The sequence below is a fragment of the Coregonus clupeaformis genome, chromosome 6, assembly GCF_020615455.1.
Source record: "Coregonus clupeaformis isolate EN_2021a chromosome 6, ASM2061545v1, whole genome shotgun sequence".
Classification (NCBI taxonomy): Eukaryota; Metazoa; Chordata; class Actinopteri; order Salmoniformes; family Salmonidae; genus Coregonus; species Coregonus clupeaformis.
The window spans coordinates 15,759,808-15,781,781 of record NC_059197.1 but is presented as its reverse complement, the minus strand read 5'-3'; the positions used below and the strand labels follow the sequence as shown (position 1 = coordinate 15,781,781).

The following is a 21,974-nucleotide window of genomic DNA, read 5'->3' as shown; positions in this document are numbered from 1 at the left end:
AACATTTTTAAAGCCTCAGAGGAAAAGATGATCCAACTTTCAAAACGAGTCCTTTCTGGCTAGCCACAGCAGTCAACTAGCTAACTAGGTAGCTGTTTAGCTTTCTACCACGTTCACTAATTTGTTTGTAAACGATTAACAAGCTAGTTCCACATGTTCTTGTCAAAGGAGTAGCTAGACAGCGATAAAATATGCCAAATAACAGTCTAAAAACCACCTGAGGGCAAATAAATCAGATTTGATTGTTCAGACACAGGTCGCATGGCCAGGAATCAGATTGTATGTGCTTTTTGGCTGTTCAGACTGCAGGGAAAAGAACCGATTCGAATCGGATATGCAAGAAGATATGATTTGAGTCACTTCAAACTGCCTATATGAACAAGGCTTAAATTAAAATAAAACATGTTTTAAGAACTGTGTCTGTGTTTCAGCTAAAATACAGCTGGGGAAATAGGCAGCAGTCTCAAATTCAGACAGGGCAATGGATGCAATGCAAGGACTGACAGTCCATGAGGTTGACATGTTAGCTTCAAACATTGTGATGTTACATGGCCTACTTAGTTTATGAGACATTAAGATTAAGAAGATATTATTCCATAATCAATAGGCTATCAGTAATTAAAATGTTAATTGAAATGTCCATTGTCCAATTAGGCTTGGCAGGGTCGTGTTTCACGGGACGGAGGGCTCTCGACCTTCGCCTCTCCGAGTCCGTATGGGAGTTGCAGTGATGGGACAAGACTGTAACTACCAGTTGGAGAGAAAAATGGGTAAAAAGTACATAAATAAATAGCATTTTCACATGACCCTTCCCTTGTACTGTAAAATAAATTGAACACCCTCCCCCCTCATAGAACTAACTCAAAATAATGTTTACGACCACAAATAACAATAACTGTAGCGATCCTGTGTTTATAAATGTGGATATCAACTTTCCCAAGTGGCACAGCCTATGCCTTGCAAGGCTTCAGACTAGAAGGTTGAGGGTTCGCCGACCACTACAGACGAGCTCACTCTCCCTGCTTGTTCAAAATAATCCTGCAGTAACAGGAAATGTGAATGATCATGTGGATTATAATTAATGTACATTTTTCATAAGGTAAAATCAAGTCTGAGATTTTTTTTTTATTACTTTCCAACCCCACCACCCCTTCCCTACTTGGAGTAAACTAGTGAACAACAAAGCTTAGGCATCTCCTTCCAGCTTATACATACTATATACATTTTATGGACACAGTACATTTTACAATAATTCTATTTTGTTTGTTTTTACTCCTGAACTTCCTCTACCCTCAACTTCTCCGATCATTTTCATGATGTCCATCCGGTTTGCTTCTATATGCCATATCTTTCTAACTGTGCTCTTTCACAAAAGCTCCCAACCTACAACCTATATACTTATTATGGACACAGTATGCTTACATTATTAGTTATCTTGTTGTTATTTGTTGTTAGTTGTTATTAGTCCCATCCTTCAATTCCATTCAACACCTCCCATCTATCGCTTAACACCATCCATATAGGATTTCTATTTGCCATATATATTTCAACTGTACTGTGATGTCTTACAAAAGTTCTGAACCTTTCTATTCTCATTGCTTCTACAGATTGTGAATTGAAAATAAACATTTTTGCTAAAAGTATTATTATATTATTGATTGATTGACTATTACTTTTCAGATCACCCAGTAATGCTAACTGTAAGTCGCTCTGGATAAGAGCGTCTGCTAAATGACTAAAATGTAAAATGTAAAAAATGTAATGCTATCTGCAAGGTTAGCTCCAGGTAAATATTGCAACCCTTTAGCTATTCCTGGACCTGTGTCCAAAAACAAGCTACAAATGGACAGTACCAAAACAAATGACCTAAGGATTCTGTCTCTTCACAGCAAAATCTGCGGAGCTGGGAAGATTGTATCCCCCATATAAATAACATTCTATTGGTAGCAAGAATTTTGTATAATCATTTAAATTGAAAGATTCTAAGTTTTGAATCCGGTGTCGTTTTGCTGTTCATAAACACTATGCCATGGGATCGGTATGTCAAAAATCTCTTCCCAACTATTTTGTAATCTATATGGGACAGCTGTCAATCCTTTGGTCCTTTAATGAAACTGATATACTTTTTTATTTATCACAGTTTTCCTTAACCAATGATGTTCTTTAATGCAAGGCCGACAGACAATTTCCTTACGTTCTCTCCCTTCCACTTTCCTCTTCCATTTTTGCGGTAAGGCTGCAATTATTTGGTTGTAATTTTGGGTAGAGCAGACATTTCCATATGATATCATTTACGAAGATTATACCTTTTTTGTCAATTTGTATATTTGAGTTTAACCACAATATTTGTTGCATTATTTGTTCTGTTGTTTCTGGAGGATTAAATTGAAATTGCAACCAACTTTCTATGGCTTGTTTTAGAAATAGTGGTATTTGGGAGATGATTTCCCTTTCAAATAACTGAAAGTGAGTGGTTGTAATCTGAATAAAGGGAAAAAGGCCATTCTTGAACATTGGGTGAGACAATCTTACTAATTTGCTAGAGAACCAGTTCGGATTTAAGGAGAACTTTTGTATGACTGAAGCTTTTAGTGATAGGTCTAATGCTTTAATATTTAATAATTTCTGTCCTCCGAATTCATATTCATTATATAAATAGGCCCGTTTAATTTTGTCTGGCTTGCCGTTCCAAATAAAATTGAATATTTTTTACTCATATAATTTAAAAAACTGTTCGCTAGGCGTAGGCAAGACCATAAGCAAATAGGTAAACTGGGATAATACTAAAGAGTTAATCAGGGTGATTTTTCCACAAATTGACAGGTATTTACCTTTCCATGGTAGCAAGATCTTTGCTAAATTTCTATTAAAATGTATTGAAGTGAGATCATTTATTTCCTTTGGGATATGTATTCCGAGTATATCCACATCACCATCAGACCATTTTATTTATTTATTTTTTAGTTTTTAGTGATCCAATACGTAATATAGTACATTTGTCATAATTTGGTTGTAATCCAGAGAGGTTAGAAAATGTATATAGATCTTCTATGAGGCTGTGGAGGGATTCTAGTTGTGGATTTAAAAGAAAACATTAATCATCAGCGTACAATGACACCTTTGTTTTTAAGCCCTGGATTTCTAATCCCGTGATATTATTGTTGGATCTGATTTTAATAGCTAACATCTCGATGGCCACAATAAATAGATATGCCGATAGTGGACAACCTTGTTTCACTCCTCTTGACAGTTTAAAACTTTCTGAGAAATAGCCATTATTTACTATTTTACACCTAGGGTTACTATACATGATTTTAACCCATTTTATAAGAGATTCTCCAAAATTGAAATGCTCCAGGCATTTATATATAAACCCCAGTCATACTTTATCAAATGCCTATTCGAAGTCTGCTATGAATAGCAGGCCTGGTTTCCCATATTTTCCATAGTGTTCTATTGTTTCCAATACTTGCCTTATATTATCTCCAATGTATCTTCCATGTAAAAAACCTGTCTGATTAGAATGAATAATATCCGACAATACCTTTTTAATTCTATGCGCTATACATTTTGCTAGAATCTTTGCATCACAACACTGAAGTGTAAGGGGTCGCCGATTTTATTTTCCACTTGTATCCTGTTTCAGATAATCTACCATTTACATAGGAGTGGTTAAAACATGCTAATAACGGTCCTCTTAGTATATCAAAAAAGGTTTGGTATACCTCGACTGGTATGCCATCCAACCCTGGAGTTTTCCCGGACTTAAAGTCTTTAATTGCATCCAGAAGTTCCTCCTCTGTAATTTCACCTTCACATGAGTCTTTCTGTATGGCTGTTAATTTTAAATGATCAATAGAAAAAAAATCTCTACAATTAGCTTCAGTTAGAGGAGATGGAGGCGACTGAAACGAAAACATATGCTTAAAGTACTTTGTTTCCTCCTTCAAAATATAATTTGGTGAATCATGGGTGACTCCGTCATTTGTAACCAGTTTCATTAAATTATTTTTGGTAGCATTCCTATGTTGAAGATTAAAAAATAATGTGGTGCATTTTTCCCCATATTCCATTCAGTTTGCTTTATTTTTTATAATATATTACACTTAATCTTTCTTGAATAAGTTTCTCCATTTATTTTTGTTTTTCCTCTAATTTATTCTGAGCCTCTATGTTACAGTTTTTATTGCTATCTATCTGTTCTGTTAGACCTTCTATTTCCTTTGTTAGTATGGACTCTTTTGACCTAAATTGCTTTTGTTTTCGAGATGAGTACTGAATTGCATGGCCTCTAAAGGCACATTTAAAAGTGTCCCATACAATAAGGGGATTTGCTGTACCTATGTTATGTCGGAAAAAAACAGTTATATATTCCTCTGTCCTAGTTAAAAACAAGTTATCATCGAATAGGCTTTGATAAAATTTCCAATATCCTCGCCCACGTGGAAATTCAGTAAGAGTATATGTCAATTATGTCAATTATATGATGGTCCGACCGCATTCTGTCCCCTATCAACACTTTTTAAACTTTTGGTGCCAACGAGAATTACATAAGAAAGAAGTCAAGACGACTAGCTTGATTGAGTCTCCGCCATGTATATCTCACTAGATCAGGATATTTAAGCCTCCATATAGAGTTGAAGTCGGAAGTTTACATACACCTTAGCCAAATACATTTAATACATTAGGTCAGTTAGGATCACCACTTTATTTTAAGAATGTGAAATGTCAGAATAATAGTAGAGAGAATGATTTATTTCACCTTTTATTTATTTCATCACATTCCCAGTGGCTCAGAAGTTTACATACACTTAATTAGTATTTGGTAGCATTGCCTTTAAATTGTTTAACTTGGGTCAAACGTTTCAGGTAGCCTTCCACAAGCTTCCCACAATAAGTGGGTGAATTTTGGCCCATTCCTCCTGACAGAGCTGGTGTAACTGAGTCAGGTTTGTAGGCCTGCTTGCTCGCACACACCTTTTCAGTTCTGCCCACACATTTTCTATAGGATTGAGGTCAGGGCTTTGTGATGGCCACTCCAATACCTTGACTTTGTTGTCGTTAAGCCATTTTGCCACATCTTTGGAAGTATGCTTGGGGTCATTGTCCATTTGGAAGACCCATTTGCTACCAAGCTTTAACTTCCTGACTGATGTCTTGAGATGTTGCTTCAATATATCCACATAATTTTCCTTCCTTTATTTACAGATAAAAAGATGCAGAATAGTCCAGGAGACGGAGCGGGTGGCGGAGATGAGTAGGTGGTGGTGAAGTGGCAGATGAACTGATGGCACGGCAGGGGTTGGGTGAAGGTTCCGGGAGAATGACTGTAGACAGAAAAAACAGAGGTAAGTAGAAGGCAGGTCAACAAGGTGCAAAAAACAACAAAACTAACGCTAGTACTCAGAGGCTGATACGCTGGCAAAACATACTGTTTATGGCTAACGATCCGGCAGGGAATGGATGTCAGGTCAGAGCTTATGAAGGGGTGATGATCAGGACCAGGTGTGCCGAAGCTGATGAGAAGCAGGTGCGGGTAATCGAGAGATCACCCGCCTAGCAACGTCGCCCGGCAACCGGACAGGGTGCGTTCAGGCACCTTCGGGAAACAGGAGATACAGAGCAGAAAAACGGCAACACAGGCAGGAACAGACTCAGGACGCAGGGTTCATGACAAAAACAGATGGGGACTTCTCTTCAGTGTATGGGTCGCTCAGGTGGGTGTCTAGGATATAGGGTTGGGGATCGTTCCATCATGATAGGACAATAAAAAAATTGATTAGATGTATATTAGATTATTTTTAAATGTATTCCCTCATCTGCACAAAATTGAAAGCTCTCTCTCACAACCCCTGCTCACAGACACACGTTGGTTCTGGGATATGCAACCATTTCCTTTCTCACTCACTTAACGCCACACTTTTCCAAACACATTTTGAAGATGTATTATTTTGCTTGTCATCTTTTCTTGTAATAAATCAAATCACATTTTATTGGCCACATGCGCCGAATACAAAAGGTGCAGACATTACAGTGAAATGCTTACATACAGCCCTTAACCAACAGTGTATTTATTTTTAAGTGCTGTAAGAAAGAAGTCCTTCACAATTTTTTCGGTAACCTCTCCTTCTTTTTCTTGGATACCCGTAAGTACTAGATTTTCTCTCATCGATCTAGTTTGTATATCTAGTAAGGCTTCTCTCAGGAAGTTGTTCTCCTTTTTAAGTTCCTTAACGTCCGTTTCTATCTTAGTAACTGTCCCTTTTAGTTTTTTTTGTATCTTTCTCCATTATCGCAGCTTTTTCGTCACTCATTTCAAGACTCGCCTTCAACTCTTTTACATAATTACCGACCAACTCTAGTATGCCCAGTTTGTCATTTATCGACTTCAACAGATCGTTTTCCACACTTACCAGTCCCAGTGGTGAAAAGCATAAATCATCTGTATCAGTCGAGGAGTCGCGTTTTCTCTTGGAGATTGATTCTCCTCGTTTATCCTCCGTCATGTTTGAGTGTTGCTTGTTGTTGTAATATTTGTCGATACATTTCTCTAACCTTATGATTTGTTTTATGATATTATCCAGATTGAATGTTATTACCTGCGAATATATATAAGTGCTAATATTTAGTCTAACTTACTAATATTGAATATTATCTGACTCCTTGAAGTCTGACTCCTTGAAGTCTGACTCCTTGAAGATTGTTTCCAAGGGCTTGTGGTCTGACTCCACCTAGATCTGTTTCCTATACAGGTATGATGAAACTTCTCGCAGCCATACACTATCGCCAGTAGCTCTTTTTCAATTTGAGCGTATCTCTTTCGACAGTCTGTTAGAGATCTTGACCCATATGCGATTGGCTGACCATCATGCAGAATCACAGCTCCCAAGCCGTCTGCGCTTGCATCCACAGATAGTTTCACTGTTGTTGTTTTTTTAACATCGTAGTACTTTAACACTGGCGCATTGCTGACAAATGTTTTCAAGCTTTTGAAGCTCTGTTCCTGTGAAGACTCCCAGTGCCACTGAACGTCTCCTTCCAGTAGTTGTCTCAGTGGTGCGCTGACATCTGAGAGATTTGGGATGAACTTTGCGAGATACTGAAACATTCCCATGAACCTCTGAAGAACTGCTTTGTCCTCTGGCTTTGGCATTTCTTGTATTGCTCTGACCTTTTCGGAGTCTGGTTTCAGGCCTTCTTTGCTTAACACATGTACAATGTAGCGAATTTCTGTCATTCTGATTTTGCACTTGTCCTTATTCAGTTTCTAGTTGATGCTTCTCAGTCTGTCTAGTAGCTGTCTCAGTCTCTGGTCGTGCTGCTCTGTGTCATCACCCCAGACAAGAATATCATCCATGATGTTTACGACATCTTCCAGACCTTCCAAATGCTGAGCGAGGCACCTCTGGAAGACCTCTGGAGCGGACACGATTGCGAACGGCAGTCTCTTGAATGAATACCTCCCAAACGGCGTATTGAACGTGCAGAGTCGGGAGCTCTCTTCATCCAGTTGGATTTACCAGAATCCTTGGTTTGCATCAACTACTGAAAATACCTTGGTGTTAGGCATTTCAGGAACTACCTCTTCAATGGTACGTAAAGGATAATGTTCTCTCTTGATGGCTTTGTTTAGATCCTGTGGGTCCATGCATACCCGTATTTTGTTTGGCTTCAAGATTGTCACGAAGCTGGCTCAGTTTGCCTGACGACGACATCCATGTTTTCCATGCGGTTCAGTTCCTTTTCAAGTTTTTATTTTAGTACTACAGGCACTTTTCTGGGTGAGTGAACCACTGGTGTGACTTCTTGGTCTATTTGTATGTGATGAACTCCTGGAACACATCCAAGTATTGTGAATAAATCTTCATATTCACTCAAAATGTCAGTCTCTGTCCTTTGTTCAAGCTTGAATATTCTCTGTATTAAGCCCATTTGCAGACAAGCTGATCTTCTAAGTATTGTAGGTGCATCTTGCTCTATTACTTGAAATTCCAGTTCAGACACTTTCTCTTTGTATTGACATTTGGGCGTTTTCTTGCTTTTTGGCTCCATCTGGTGGCCAGAATACGTCACTTGCTTGCAGTTGGATTTTTGCATGGAATCGCCACTCACTTTCACTTTCAGCGTTTTCAAGTCTCTCACCGACAATAAGTTACACTCAGCTCCTGTATCCAGCTTAACAGTACGTTTGTGGTTGTTTATTTTCAGTGTTTCTGTCCACTGCTCTTTCTCAGTATTTTTTTCATTGACATTCACTAGCTGAGCTACACATTGTACTTCACTCTGTTTCACTTCAATTGTCCCAATGAACATGACCTCATTTCCTGCTGTCGCCTCCCTGCAGGAGATCTGATTCTCTGAGTAATCTGCCTCGCACTAGGTCATTTGTGATTCCACACACAATTCAGTCCCGTATCAGTGACTCGGTAAATTATAGAAACTCAGTCTTTTGCTTAATTTTTTTAGATCAGTCATCAATTGACTCTGTTTGTCCTTGCACTCTCATAAAAAAGATATGCCTCAGGTACGGCAGATTTTTTCTTGGCTCACTGTACATTCAGAAAAGCTCTTTTAATACATCCAAGTCATCTACATCATCGTCAAAATCAAAAGTATTGAATACCTTGATTGCATCATCTCCGGCTACGTGCAGGAATGTGGCACATTTGACTTTTTCGGGTTTCTCGTTGATGCCACTGGCGATGATATAAAGGTTGAATTTCTGGATACACACTCTCCAATTTTCAGCTAGATTTCCGTCTAGGTTCAGATTATTTGGTGGTCTCATTTGTTACATGTTTCGGAATGTTGAGCTTTCCTTGTATTAGTTTTTAACTTCGGACAACATGTAATATATTAGCACACTGAGACAGGGATGGGGGTAGAAGAACAAAGTTTATCAGATGTCATGGGTGAAGTGCAAGTACAGAATATCATATGTAGTCATTTGTAACAGCGCCACCCTCAGGCACTCCAGGTAAGTACATGTACATACATGACACCTCAAATACACTACAAGTTTTACATTTCCTGCATTCCAGGAAAGTTCTCCTGCAACAGGGTGATCAAATTAAGATCCTACATATGTACAGTATTTCTTACAATCTTCTATTTTGACTGGAATTTTGTTGGTCATTGGTAATAAGTGTAGCAATTATTCCAGTTCAAAATAGTTTTGCACAGTACTTTATTCATCAGATTGTGCTGCTGTCCTCTCTTGTTGTAATAAAACGAGTCTGTGACCGTAGTTGCGGGATCATTTTTTTGGGTGTGCCCTTTTTTGTATTTGTATTTATTATGGATCCCCATTAACCTGGCTCCAGCGAAATTAAGGCAGTTATACATTTGAAAAACATTACAATAAATTCATAACATATTTCACATCATATTAAGTGTGTGCCCTCAGGCCTCTACTCTACTACCACATATCTATAACACAAAATCCATGTGTACATGTGTGTATCCTGTGTTATTGTGTGTTTGTATGCATGTGTCTACGTTTGTGTTGCTTCACAGTCCCAGCTGTTCCATAAGGTGTATTTATATCTGTTTTTTAAATCTAATTTTACTGCTGGCATGAGTTACTTGATGTGGAATAGAGTTCCATGTAGTCATGGCTCTATGTAGTACTGTGCGCCTCCCATAGTCTGTTCTTGAATTGGGGACTGTGAAGAGACCTCTGGTGGCATGTCTTGTTGGGTATGCATGGGTGTCCGAGCTGCGTGCCAGTAGTTCAAACAGACAGCTCAGTGCATTCAACAAGATTGGCACAATAACAAGTAGTGATGAAGTAAATCTCTCCTCCACTTTGAGCCAGGAGAGATTGACATGCATATTATTAATGTTAGCTCTCTGTGTACATCCAAGGGCCAGCCGTGCTGCTCTGTTCTGAGCCAATTGCAATTTTTCTAAGTCCCTCTTTGTGGCACCTGACCACACGACTGAACAGTAGTCCAGGTACGACAAAACTAGGGCCTGTAGGACCTGCCTTGTTGATAGTGCTGTTAAGAATGCAGAGCAGTGCTTTATTATAGACAGACTTCTCCCCATCCTAGCTACTGTTGTATCAATATGTTTTGACCATGACAGTTTACGATCCAGGGTTACTCCAAGCAATTTAGTCTCCTCAATTTGCTCAATTTCCACATTATTCATTACAAGATTTAGTTGGGGTTTAGGGTTTAGTAAATGATTTGTCCCAAATACAATGCTTTTAGTTTTGGAAATATTTAGCACTAACTTATTCCTTGCCACCCATTCTGAAACTAACTGCAGCTCTTTGTTAAGTGTTGCTGTCATTTCAGTCGCTGTGGTAGCTGAGATGTATAGTGTTGAGTCATCCGCATACATAGACACACTGTCTTTACTCAAAGCCAGTGGCATGTCGTTAGTAAAGATTGAAAAGAGTTAGGGGGCTAGACAGCTGCCCTGGGGAATTCCTGATTCTACCTGAATTTTGTTGGAGAGGCTTCCATTAAAGAACTCTGTGTTATGTTAGACAGGTAACTCTTTATCCACATTATAGCAGGGGGTGTAAAGCCATAACACAAAAGTCTTTCCAGCAACAGACAATGATCGATAATGTCAAAAGCCACACTGAAGTCTAACAAAACAGCCCCCACAATCTTTTTATCATCAATTTCTCTCAGCCAGTCATTTGTGTAAGTGCTGTGCTTGTTGAATGTCCTTCTCTATAAGCATGCTGAAAGTCTGTTGTCAATTTGTTTACTGTAAAATAGCAATTTATCTGGTCAAACACCATTTTTTCCAAAAGTTTACTAAGGGTTGGTAACAGGCTGATTGGTCGGCTATTGAGCCAGTAAAGGGGGCTTTACTATTCTTGGGTAGCGGAATGACTTTAGCTTCCCTCCAGGCCTGAGGGCACACACTTTCTAGTAGGCTTAAATTGAAGATATGGCAAATAGGAGTGGCAATATTGTCCACTATTATCCTCAGTAATTTTCCATCCAAGTTGTCAGAACCCTGTGCCTTGTCATTGTTGATCAACAATAATAATTCCACACTTACTTTACGGAATTCAAAATTACAATGCTTGTCTTTCATAATTTGGTCAGATATACCTGGATGTGTAATGTCAGCATTTGTTGCTGGCATGTCATGCCTGTTTGCTAATCTTGCCAATTAAAAAATTATTAAAGTAGTTGGCAATATCAGTGGGGTTTGTGATAAATGAGCCATCTGATTCAATGAATGATGGAGCAGAGTTTGCCTTTTTGCCCACAATTTCATTTAAGATGCTCCACAGCTTTTTACTATCATTCTTTATCATTTATTTATTTCATAGTGTAGTTTCTTCTTCTTTTTAACAGTATTACTATGGTTCGTAGGCATATGATTACTTCATACAATAGCTGTAGGATCAGCAGAGGCATTCCGGGCAGTAAGAGAGACATAAATTAGGTTTACATTGTGCCTTCCAACGCCCCTAGGATAATGTACATTTGCGGAATCATTATGAATCAGTGAATTCTATTCATGGCAGCCAGGTAGGTGCTAGCCTCTGGATTCGCTAGCGAGCGCTGTTTCGTTCCTCAGGAACACAAGCATACCCTAGACAAGTGCATGCAGCGTGCATTCGGAGAGGGAACAAAAATCAAGACTTCGGACGCACTTGTGTTGGAGCGCACCAAAGGTCATTTCTACACCACAGCCTACGGAAGTGAAGAGTAGCTGGTCACCGGTCAGCATATTGTTAAACTGATACATCAGTCATTCAGCCTATTCATTTTCATCAGGCTAGATTGGAGATAATAAAAATTATTTTAGGCTACCTGTCACGACTTCCTCCGAAGCTGCCTCCTCTCCTTGTTCGGGCAGGCTTCGGCGTTCGTCGTCACCGGCCTTCTAGACACTGCCGCTCCTCATCTCATCTTTCCATTTGTTTTGTCTTGTTTATTACACACACCTGGTTTATATCCCCTCATTAGTATCTGTATAAGTGTTCCCTCTGCCCCCCTGTCTGTGTGTGTGATTAGTTAATGTGGAGGTGACTCTAGCTCGGTGGAGCTACTTTGTATTTTGTATCGCCGGGATATTCACCCGTGTGCCTTGTTTTTCTCCAGTGCGCCGTATTTACCGCACTGGAGTGTTTTACGCATTGCTGCGTACCGCTGTGTTCCTGAATAAACCATATATTTTGGGATTTACCCTCCTGCGCCTGACTCCGTCCAAAATCACCCACTCCAAAATCACACACCAGTATCATGGAGTCAGCAGGAGCGGATGCCTGGAGTTGTGGAGCGGGTCCGGGAGCACTCCAACATGCTAGCCAGCTTGGGAGGAGCGATGGATCGGGTTATCCAGGTCGTCCAACGCCTGGAGAAGAGAGGACCCAACCATTCTGGACCAGCGACCGGATCTAGCCACCCACACTCCAGCACCCAGAGGGATTCACCTATCATGACCGAGGGAGTATGACGGGACAGTGGCCCGTTGCCAGGGATTCCTCCTGCAGCTGGACCTTTTCGACCATCTGCCCGGCTCCATCGGACCGGGAGAAGGTGTCCGCCCTCGTCTCCTGCCTCTCGGGGAAAGCCCTGGAGTGTGCCAACGCGGTCTGGAGTGAAGGAGGAGACGCGTTGGACAACTATGGGGTGTTCGCTCGCCTCTTCCGGGCAGACTTTGATCACCCCCCGAAGGAAGAGAGGCGGGCGAGCAGCTAGGCCACCTGAGGCAGGGGACGAGGACCGCGCAGGACTTTGCCCTGGAGTTTCGAACTCTAGCGGCTGGATCCGGGTGGAACGAGCGGGCCCTCTTCGACCACTTCCGGTGCAGCCTGCGAGAGGACGTTTGAAGGGAGCTAGCCTGCCGTGATACCACGTTGACTTTCGACCAGCTGGTGGACATGGCCATCCGGTTGGACAACCTGCTAGCTTCAAGAGGACGTCCTGGAAGGGGCCTGCCCGTTTCACCCCCCTTCAACCCGGATTCTGTTCCGATGGAGCTGGGTGGTGCAGCGATCCGGGAGAACGGAGAGCGACAACTCCAGTGTCACTCTTGTGGCAGGAGAGGACATTCTGCTGCACGCTGACGTCAGGGTTCTTCCGGGTCTGGAGGCGGCAGGCAGGGCACTCTTGCGTCACCCCAGGTAGCGCAAACCCACACTCGTTCAGAGCCCTCTGCTGTGCACTGCACCATACACGTCAACTTGCCTGATTATCAGGTAGTTCCCCAGTGTAAGGCGCTGGTCGATTCAGGCGCAGCTGGGAACTTTATGGACAGAATTTTAGCTAATTGTCTCTGTATTACATTGGTTCTCCTACCCATTCCATTACCCATCAAAGCACTTGACAGTCAACCATTAGGGTCAGGTTTTGTTAGGGAAGTTACAGCACCTGTCACGATGATCATGCAGGTCAAATTGATCAAATTCACCTTCTATATGATTGAGTCCCCTGATTTCCCCGTTGTGTTGGGTCTTCCATGGTTCGCACTACACGACCCCACCTTTTCATGGCTGCAGAGGGTTCTCACAGGGTGGTCGCGAGATTGTCAGGGTAGGTGTCTAGCTGTTTCCGTTGGTGCAACCACGGTGGAGGTAGTGTCTGGACATTCCCCCCGAATACCTCGATTTGGCGCACGCGTTCTCCAAAACGCAGGAGACCAAATTACCACCCCATCGGGCGGGGGATTGTGCGATAAACCTCCGGGTAGACACTGTGCCTCCCAGGAGTCATGTATATCCCCTGTCGCAGGCTGAAACGGAGGCTATGGAGACGTACGTCTCTGAGTCCCTGCGCCAGGGGTTCATACGTCCCTCCACTTTGCCCGCCTCCTCAAGTTTCTTTTTCGTGAAGAAGAAAGACGGAGGTCTGGGCCCTTGCATTGATTACTGGGCACTTAATCAAACCACCATTCGCTATAGCTACCCTCTACCCCTCATCTCCTCTGGTATCGAATCAATGCATGGGGCGCGCTTCTTCACAAAATTAGATCTCCGGAGTGCGTACAACCTGGTGCGTGTTCAGGAAGGCGACGAGTGGAAGACAGCATTTTTATTTTACCTTTATTTAACTAGGCAAGTCAGTTAAGAAAAAAATCGTATTTACAATGACGGCCTACACCGGCCAAACCCGGACGACGCTGGGCCAATTGTACGCCGCCCTATGGGACTCCCAATCACGTCCGGTTGTGATACAGCCTGGAATCGAACCAGGGGGTCTGTAGTGACGCCTCAAGCACTGAGATGCAGTGCCTTAGACCGCTGCGCTACTCGGGAGCATTCAGTACAACCACGGGGCATTATGAATACCTGGTGATGCCGTGCGGGTTGATGAATGCTCCATCAGTCTTCCAGTCCTTTGTGAATGAGGTGTTTCGGGACATGCTGGGTCACGGTGTGGTGGTCTACATTGATGACATTCTGGTGTATTCCGCTACGCGCGCCGAGCATGTGTCCCTGGTTCGCGAAGTGCTGGGCCGACTGTTGGAGAATGACCTATATGCCAAGGCAGAAAAGTGTCTGTTCTTCCAACAGTCCGTCTCCTTCCTCGGATACATCACCACCTGCTTACTGGAGGGAGACCGCATTTCAGCCATGTGTAATTGGCCGACTCCAACCACGGTAAAGGAGGTGCAGCGCTTTATTGGCTTTGCCAACTACTATCAGAGGTTTATCCGGGGCTTTGGCAAGGTCGCAGCTCCCATCACTTCCCTGTTGAAGGGTGGGCCATCCCAGCTCCGCTGGTCTGCTGAGGCTGACAGGGCTTTCAGTAACCTGAGGGCTCTGTTCACCTCAGACCCGGTACTGCCCAGAACTCTCTCCGCCACTCCTCCACTAACCTATCTCCCTTTCAATGTGTTTTAGGTTATCAGCCGGTCCTGGCACCGTGGCATCAGAGCCAGACCGAAGCTCCTGCGGTGGATGACTGGTTTCGGCGCGCGGAGGAGGAGACGTGGAACGCTGCCCACATCCACCCACTGACGACAATAGCTGTATGATAGCAAGCATCGTTTTTTATACCAAAGTTATTACCAAACTTCTAAAAACGAAGCCCTCAGTAGAAGATTCCAGTAGGTACTCAACATTGTTACTTTTTAGACTTTGGAGGACATTTTCATAGAGAAAAATGATTGTGCCATTAGGACCAAACCTCGTTATAGTCTTCCACCGTGATTTAATTTGAAACCTTTCTATGTGCATTATAAGGAGGCGATTATTTAACTCGAGTTTAGTAAACTTAGCATTGCACATAAATAGTCACAGATTTATAACGCATGATTGTTGAACAAGAAAGGTTGCTTCTGTAAAGTTACAAATTCTGGCAGGTACGAAATTCTCTGCTCTGTGTGGTGCAAGGTGAAGTCTCAAAGCCGTTGCAGAGTCTAGTGGAGTGGAAATCTACCCTAGGTGTGTGGCAGGGCCTGGGGAGAGGCCACTGCCAAGGACGAGAGCAAAGAGCGGTCTCAGGGTACATAGGCTCAGGATCCATGGTTGATGTCCGCACTAAAGACTTTATTTGAAACTCTTAATTAAAATAACACACTTTCAGTTGACAACTTATGATTTAGCAAACAAAGGACAACAGAACATAGTAACCCACTATCTCCTGGACCTCTTTTCAGTGAATAAATGCAGCAGGTGATATCCCAGATTATTCCTTTAACATTCTATTAACTTCACATTTCAGCATACTTAACGTTGAGCATCAATGGATGGAAGTCCTCAATTGATACAGTTTTTGTCTCATTTTAATCCTAGTGTTCAGTGGGAAGAAAATGTCACCCATAGGGATTGGAATGTAATCCGCCTCTTCTACTTCTCTCAAAGTACATGAAGTCGATGAGGAAGCAGGCTCCCAGCAACACCGCCTTCATCTTCACATCCAGGTCCATGGGGAAGGAGATTCCAAAGTTATCTGCATCTGTGGAGGCTTTCCGCAGGAATCCAAACCACTGCTTACTGATCTGCCCCACCACCACCGTCTCATCCAGAGACTTCACATCAAAGTTGACATCTGAACAGCATTGACAGACAACACATGGCCCCTGGATCTTAAGCTGGGGCTCTCTCCTCACGTTCTGCACAGCGAGTGTGGGCAGGTAAGGGTGCCACTCCTGCACCACATATCCTATGGGGTTACCAGGGGGACTCTGCACCTCCAGCTTTTGCAGGCAGCAGGGGAAGCAGCAGGAGTCGCACCTCAAAGGGCGTATCAGGTTCATCACTTCCTGTCCCAGGTTGTCCTGGATGTGAAGGGTGAAAGGTCGGTCGGGCCGCAGAACTGTAGAGTGCAGCAGTCGTTCTCCTTTGCTACAGCAAACACTTGCTGCCCGACACTGTTCTTTACAATGTAGTTATTATTCACCTCCCAGCCCAGAACCACTTCAGCCAGATTAACTTTCTGATGGATGAGGAGCTGGTCTATCTGAGTCAGGTATTCCAGTCCTGAAGGGCAGGCTAGTGGTCTGAGAGGGGCAGGCATTATCACAGGAGCCTGAGGGGGCACAAAGCCTGGGGGTAGTGGGACTCCGGGTATCATGGGGGTGGGGTAGAGACCTGGGCGTAGTGGGACTCCGGGGCACATGGGTGCGGGGTAGAGGCCTGGGGATAGAGGGACTCCGGGGCTCGTGTATGCTGGGTGGGAAGCATTATGGCCATGTGGCACCAATGTCATGGCCTCGGTCATGATCACCTGTCCTAAGCCAGCAGGGGCAGGAATCATCACAGGAGCCTGAGGGGGCAGAAAGCCTGGTGGTAGTGGGACTCTGGGGCTCGTGGGTGGGGTGTAGACAGCATTATGGCCAGGCGCCTCTACGGAGTTAACGGGTGCCTGGTGTATCTGTCCTGAGGAAGTGTCAATCCATCCTTGGGTGGCCATAGGGAACAAGGCACTTCCACTATTGAAACTCGATCTACCATCAAACATACAACAAAAATGAGTTTTCCTTCCTATTTTTCAGCTATGACAATGACATTATGATCAGCATGAACATTTACTGGACAATTTAGGGAATTGTTGTCCAAAACTAAACTTCAGCTTGTTTCAAACTCCTTTGTGAGTCTACAGAATCCAAGGGTCCTCTCTTTCACGTAGGTCAAGTTACAGCATCACACAAAGAGCTATTTCCCTTAGCAACGCTGCCTTACCAGTAATGGAGTAACTGTCTGGCATATTCATATCCTGCATTTTACAGTCGAGACATAAGCTTCAAAGAAGCCTAGGCCTACTATTTAATAAAGTTTGTTATAACTTACCTTATAGTTTATGACTCTACCATGCATAATGTTTCCACCTTCTAGGCTCACAGTTGATGCAGCAACCAAACATAGAGGCTCAACAGTTCACTGCGCATGAGCGAAGGTGTGGTGTGAATTTCCACTACAGGTAAACCGACACCACAGAGGCGGCCTGGGCTATAAGCAAAGTAAATAACTGCTTAGGCCCCCCCCAATGGCCAGGGGCACCCCACAAACTGTGAGGAGGACCCTAAACGGGATTCTGCTTCGGGCCCCCTAAAAGCTAGGGCTGGTGATAAAAGTACTGGTAACCTGGTACCAAATGGTGCCTAATAGTGCTTGTTTGAATGAATCCCAAATAAACAAACCAGCCACTCCTAGGTTATTAACTGTGTATGTATTAATAATTTATCCAGAAAATATCAAATGCAAACGCAACCAATAGAAATCTATCACCATAGTCATAATTTAATCTTCCATAAGTAGTTTATCCTCTGTCCAACTTGCAATAAACCCAACTGGCCAGCAGGAATCACTATTCGATAGATTTTCAGTGATGTTGCATACATGCCGTAACCAGCCATCTAGCTAATCAAATACAGTCAAGGCAGCTGCTTTCTAGCGCGAGCTGCATCCCAGCTGCCTCGGATTCGAACACACCAGCGTCAACCCACCGACACAGAGGAAGAACACACTGAAAACGGTGAGTCATCCATAATTTCATGAAGATGGAATCGATGCACCAATTTGAGCTAAACATTGAAAGCAGAATGGCTTAGTAAGATAGCTATAGATAGAGGTCTCAGAAATACCAAAATATTTCCCCAGGGCTGTAGCAGCTAGCTAGCCTAGCTGATAGGCTACACCAGAATTAATGTTGGCAAAGAACAGAGGCTTGGGCTGCCAGCTAATCGTGCAAGCTAACTAAAGGCGTATTGGTAGTTTCAAAATAACACTTTTCTCAATGAAGTCTTGTAGCCAGGGCTTTTCTGTGACAGCCAGGTTTAGAGGAAAATACTTTACAGTTATAGTGAATAACAATGGCCTGTAAAACATTATAATTCCCAATGTGACATCATCTAGCTGGCTAGCTAGTAGCTTTCTCGCTTTTTGTCCTCCCTTGTCCATTGAGTGAATGGGGAACGATGACACCTTACTCGCTAGCGTAGTGGAGCGTGCCAGGGATTTCAGCGGGCATTTCATTGTTGAAACAAAAAGTCTTGATGTAAGTGGCAAAATTATGTGCCATAGCATCGCTGCGGTGGTGGGAAGAAAACAGTGGAAACATCTGTGCCAACAAGCAAGCTTGGCTATAACCACGAAAGTGTATGAAATCTGTCAGCTGATAATGAAGCTGTTTGGGAGCTTCATGCAACTATGATTCTATGGCATTTTTTGCTGACATGATGCCAAATAGTGAGCTATAGGTGACTATATCATTATTAATAATCCATTTCAATCAATACATCTTCTTATTAATGATTTAATAATTAACTGTCTTTAAGCTAGTTTACTTAGCCCAACCTTTTAGTAGCCTACTTCCTGTAAAGGGTGACTGATGTAAAGTGTTACAATTGCCAGTATATTTGTAACTGCATGTGGTGGTAGCTGCCAAGCCGGTTACTAGAAATGATTAAAGCTTAGAGGTATTGTGCAATAAATCCGCGTATCTCCCCTGAGGCAGGAAAATAGTAATAAAATCCAGATTTTGGGAATGTGCTCCTGCCTGCCTTCTGCAGTATGTTGAGTATCTTTGGCAAAAATATCTTCCTTGATTTTTGAGGTTTTGGCAAATGCAGCTCTAATGGAGGCTAGGAATGTTTCTCTTTTGCCAAGATCACTTAAACTGTTCCTTGGTTGTGATGTGTGTAAAAAATGTCCATGTTCAAATAAGCTGCTAGTGCTTTGTGTGGCATGCTAATCGTCTGTTGCGAAAGTCCTACTCAAAAGGCATTTCGCTACACCCGCAATAACATCTGCTAAATATGTGTATGTGACCAATAAAATTAGATTTGATATGAAGATGTTTGGTTAGGAGGAGAAATAAAAAGGGTGTTTATTAAATGCACAATTTTATTTTCTGTGACAAATTCCTCACTCGTCCTTTGCAATCAAATCAAATCAAATCAAATTGTATTGGCCACATGCGCCGAATACAACAAGTGCAGACATTACAGTGAAATGCTTACTTACAGCCCTTAACCAACAGTGCATTTATTTTAAATAAAAAAGTAAAATAAAACAACAACAAAAAAGTGTTGAGGAAAAAAAGAGCAGAAGTAAAATAAAATAACAGTAGGGAGGCTATATATACAGGGGGGTACCGGTGCAGAGCCAATGTCCGGGGGCACCGGCTAGTTGAGGTAGTTGAAGTAATATGTACATGTGGGTAGAGTTAAAGTGACTATGCATAAATAATTAACAGAGTAGCAGCAGTGTAAAAGGATGGGGTGGGGGGGCAGTGCAAATAGTCCGGGTAGCCATGATTAGCTGTTCAGGAGTCTTATGGCATGGGGGTAGAAGCTGTTGAGAAGTCTTTTGGACCTAGACTTGGCACTCCGGTACCTCTTGACGTGCGGTAGCAGAGAGAACAGTCTATGACTAGGGTGGCTGGAGTCTTTGACAATTTTGAGGGCCTTCCTCTGACACCGCCTGGTATAGAGGTCCTGGATGGCAGGAAGCTTGGCCCCAGTGATGTACTGGGCCGTACGCACTACCCTCTGTAGTGCCTTGCGGTCGGAGGCCAAGCAGTTGCCATACCAGGCGGTGATGCAACCAGTCAGGATGCTATCGATGGTGCAGCTGTATAATTTTTGAGGATCTGAGGACCCATGCCAAATCTTTTCAGTCTCCTGAGGGGGAATAGGCTTTGTCGTGCCCTCTTCACGACTGTCTTGGTGTGTTTGGACCATGATAGTTCGTTGGTGATGTGGACACCAAGGAACTTGAAGCTCTCAACCTGTTCCACTACAGCCCCGTCGATGAGAATGGGGGCGTGCTCAGTCCTTTTTTTTTCCTGTAGTCCACAATCATCTCTTTTGTCTTGGTCACGTTGAGGGAGAGGTTGTTGTCCTGGCACCACACGGCCAGGTCTCTGACCTCCTCCCTATAGGCTGTCTCATCGTTGTCGGTGATCAGGCCTACCACTGTTGTGTCGTCGGCAAACTTAATGATGGTGTTGGAGTCGTGCCTGGCCATGCAGTCATGGGTGAACAGGGAGTACATGAGGGGACTGAGCACGCACCCCTGAGGGGCCCCCGTGTTGAGGATCAGTGTGGCAGATGTGTTGTTACCTACCCTTACCACCTGGGGGCGGCCCGTCAGGAAGTCCAGGATCCAGTTGCAGAGGGAGGTGTTTAGTCCCAGGATCCTTAGCTTAGTGATGATCGTGATCACATAGTCATTCGGAACAGCTGGTGCTCTCATGCATGCTTCAGTGTTGCTTGCCTCGAAGCGAGCATAGAAGTGGTTTAGCTTGTCTGGTAGGCTTGTGTCACTGGGAAGCTCGCGGCTGTGCTTCCCTTTGTAGTCTGTAATAGTTTTCAAGCCCTGCCACATCCGACGAGCGTCAGAGCCGGTGTAGTACGATTCAATCTTAGTCCTGTATTGACTCTTTGCCTGTTTGATGGTTCGTCGGAGGGCATAGCGGGATTTCTTATAAGCGTCCGGGTTAGAGTCCCGCTCCTTGAAAGCGGCAGCTCTACCCTTTAGCTCAGTGCGGATGTTTCCTGTAATCCATGGCTTCTGGTTGGGGTATGTACGTACGGTCACTGTGGGGGACGACATCATCGATGCACTTATTGATGAAGCCAGTGACTGATGTGGTGTACTCCTCAATGCTATCTGAAGAATCCCGGAACATGTTCCAGTCTGTGGTAGCAAAACAGTCCTGTAGCTTAGCATCTGCGTCATCTGACCACTTTTTTATTAACCGAGTCACTGGTGCTTCCTGCTTTAGTTTTTGCTTATAAGCAGGAATCAGGAGGATATAGTTATGGTCAGATTTGCCAAATGGAGGGCGAGGGAGAGCTTTGTATGCGTCTCTGTGTGTGGAGTAAAGGTGGTCTAGAGTTTTTTTCCTCTGGTTGCACATTTAACATGCTGGTAGAAATGAGGTAGAACGGATTTAAGTTTCCCTGCATTAAAGTCCCCGGCCACTAGGAGCGCTGCCTCTGGATGAGCGTTTTCCTGTTGACTTATGGCCTACAGCTCATTCAGTGCAATCTTAATGCCAGCATTGGTTTGTGGTGGTAAATAGACAGCTATGAAAAATATAGATGAAAACTCTCTTGGTAAATAGTGTGGTCTACAGCTTATCATAAGATACTCTACCTCAGGCGAGCAAAACCTCGAGACTTCCTTTGTATTTGATTTTGTGCACCAGCTGTTGTTTACAAATATACACAGACCGCCACCCCTTGTCTTACCGGAGTCAGCCGTTCTATCCTGCCGATGTAGCGTACAGCCACAATGATTGAAGATTGGCTAATATGATTGATGGAAGAGGCAGTTTACTCGCTCGCCGTCGGATCCTTACAAGGCACCCCGACCTACGTCCACGATATCTCCGTCTCTTCCTCATGCGAATGACGGGGATTTGGACCTTGTCGGGTGTCTGTAGGATATCCTTCGCGGCCGCCTCGTTGAAGAAAAATTATTCGTCCAATACGAGGTGAGTAATCGCTGTCCTGATATCCAGAAGCTCTTTTTGGTTATAAGAGACGATGGCAGAAACATTATGTACAAAATAAATTACAAATAATGCGGAAAAACA

General features: G+C 43.3%; 1 protein-coding gene and 1 pseudogene across 3 annotated transcripts in view; one reads left to right on the top strand and one right to left on the bottom strand.

Moving 5' to 3' along the window:
- Positions 1-15,507: 15,507 nt before the first annotated feature.
- Positions 15,508-16,905, bottom strand: LOC121568341 (annotated as a pseudogene).
- Positions 16,906-17,804: 899 nt separating this feature from the next.
- LOC121567752 (unconventional myosin-XVIIIa) overlaps positions 17,805-21,974 on the top strand; it is a 166,142-nt gene continuing 161,972 nt past the window's right edge. For 2 of the 3 annotated variants that reach the window (XM_041877997.2, XM_045218688.1), the window contains exon 1: positions 17,805-17,903. The gene's annotated coding sequence lies outside the window, so the exon portion shown is untranslated. The remainder of the gene's footprint in view (positions 17,904-21,974) is intronic. The other variant, XM_041877999.2, reaches the window with a different exon arrangement.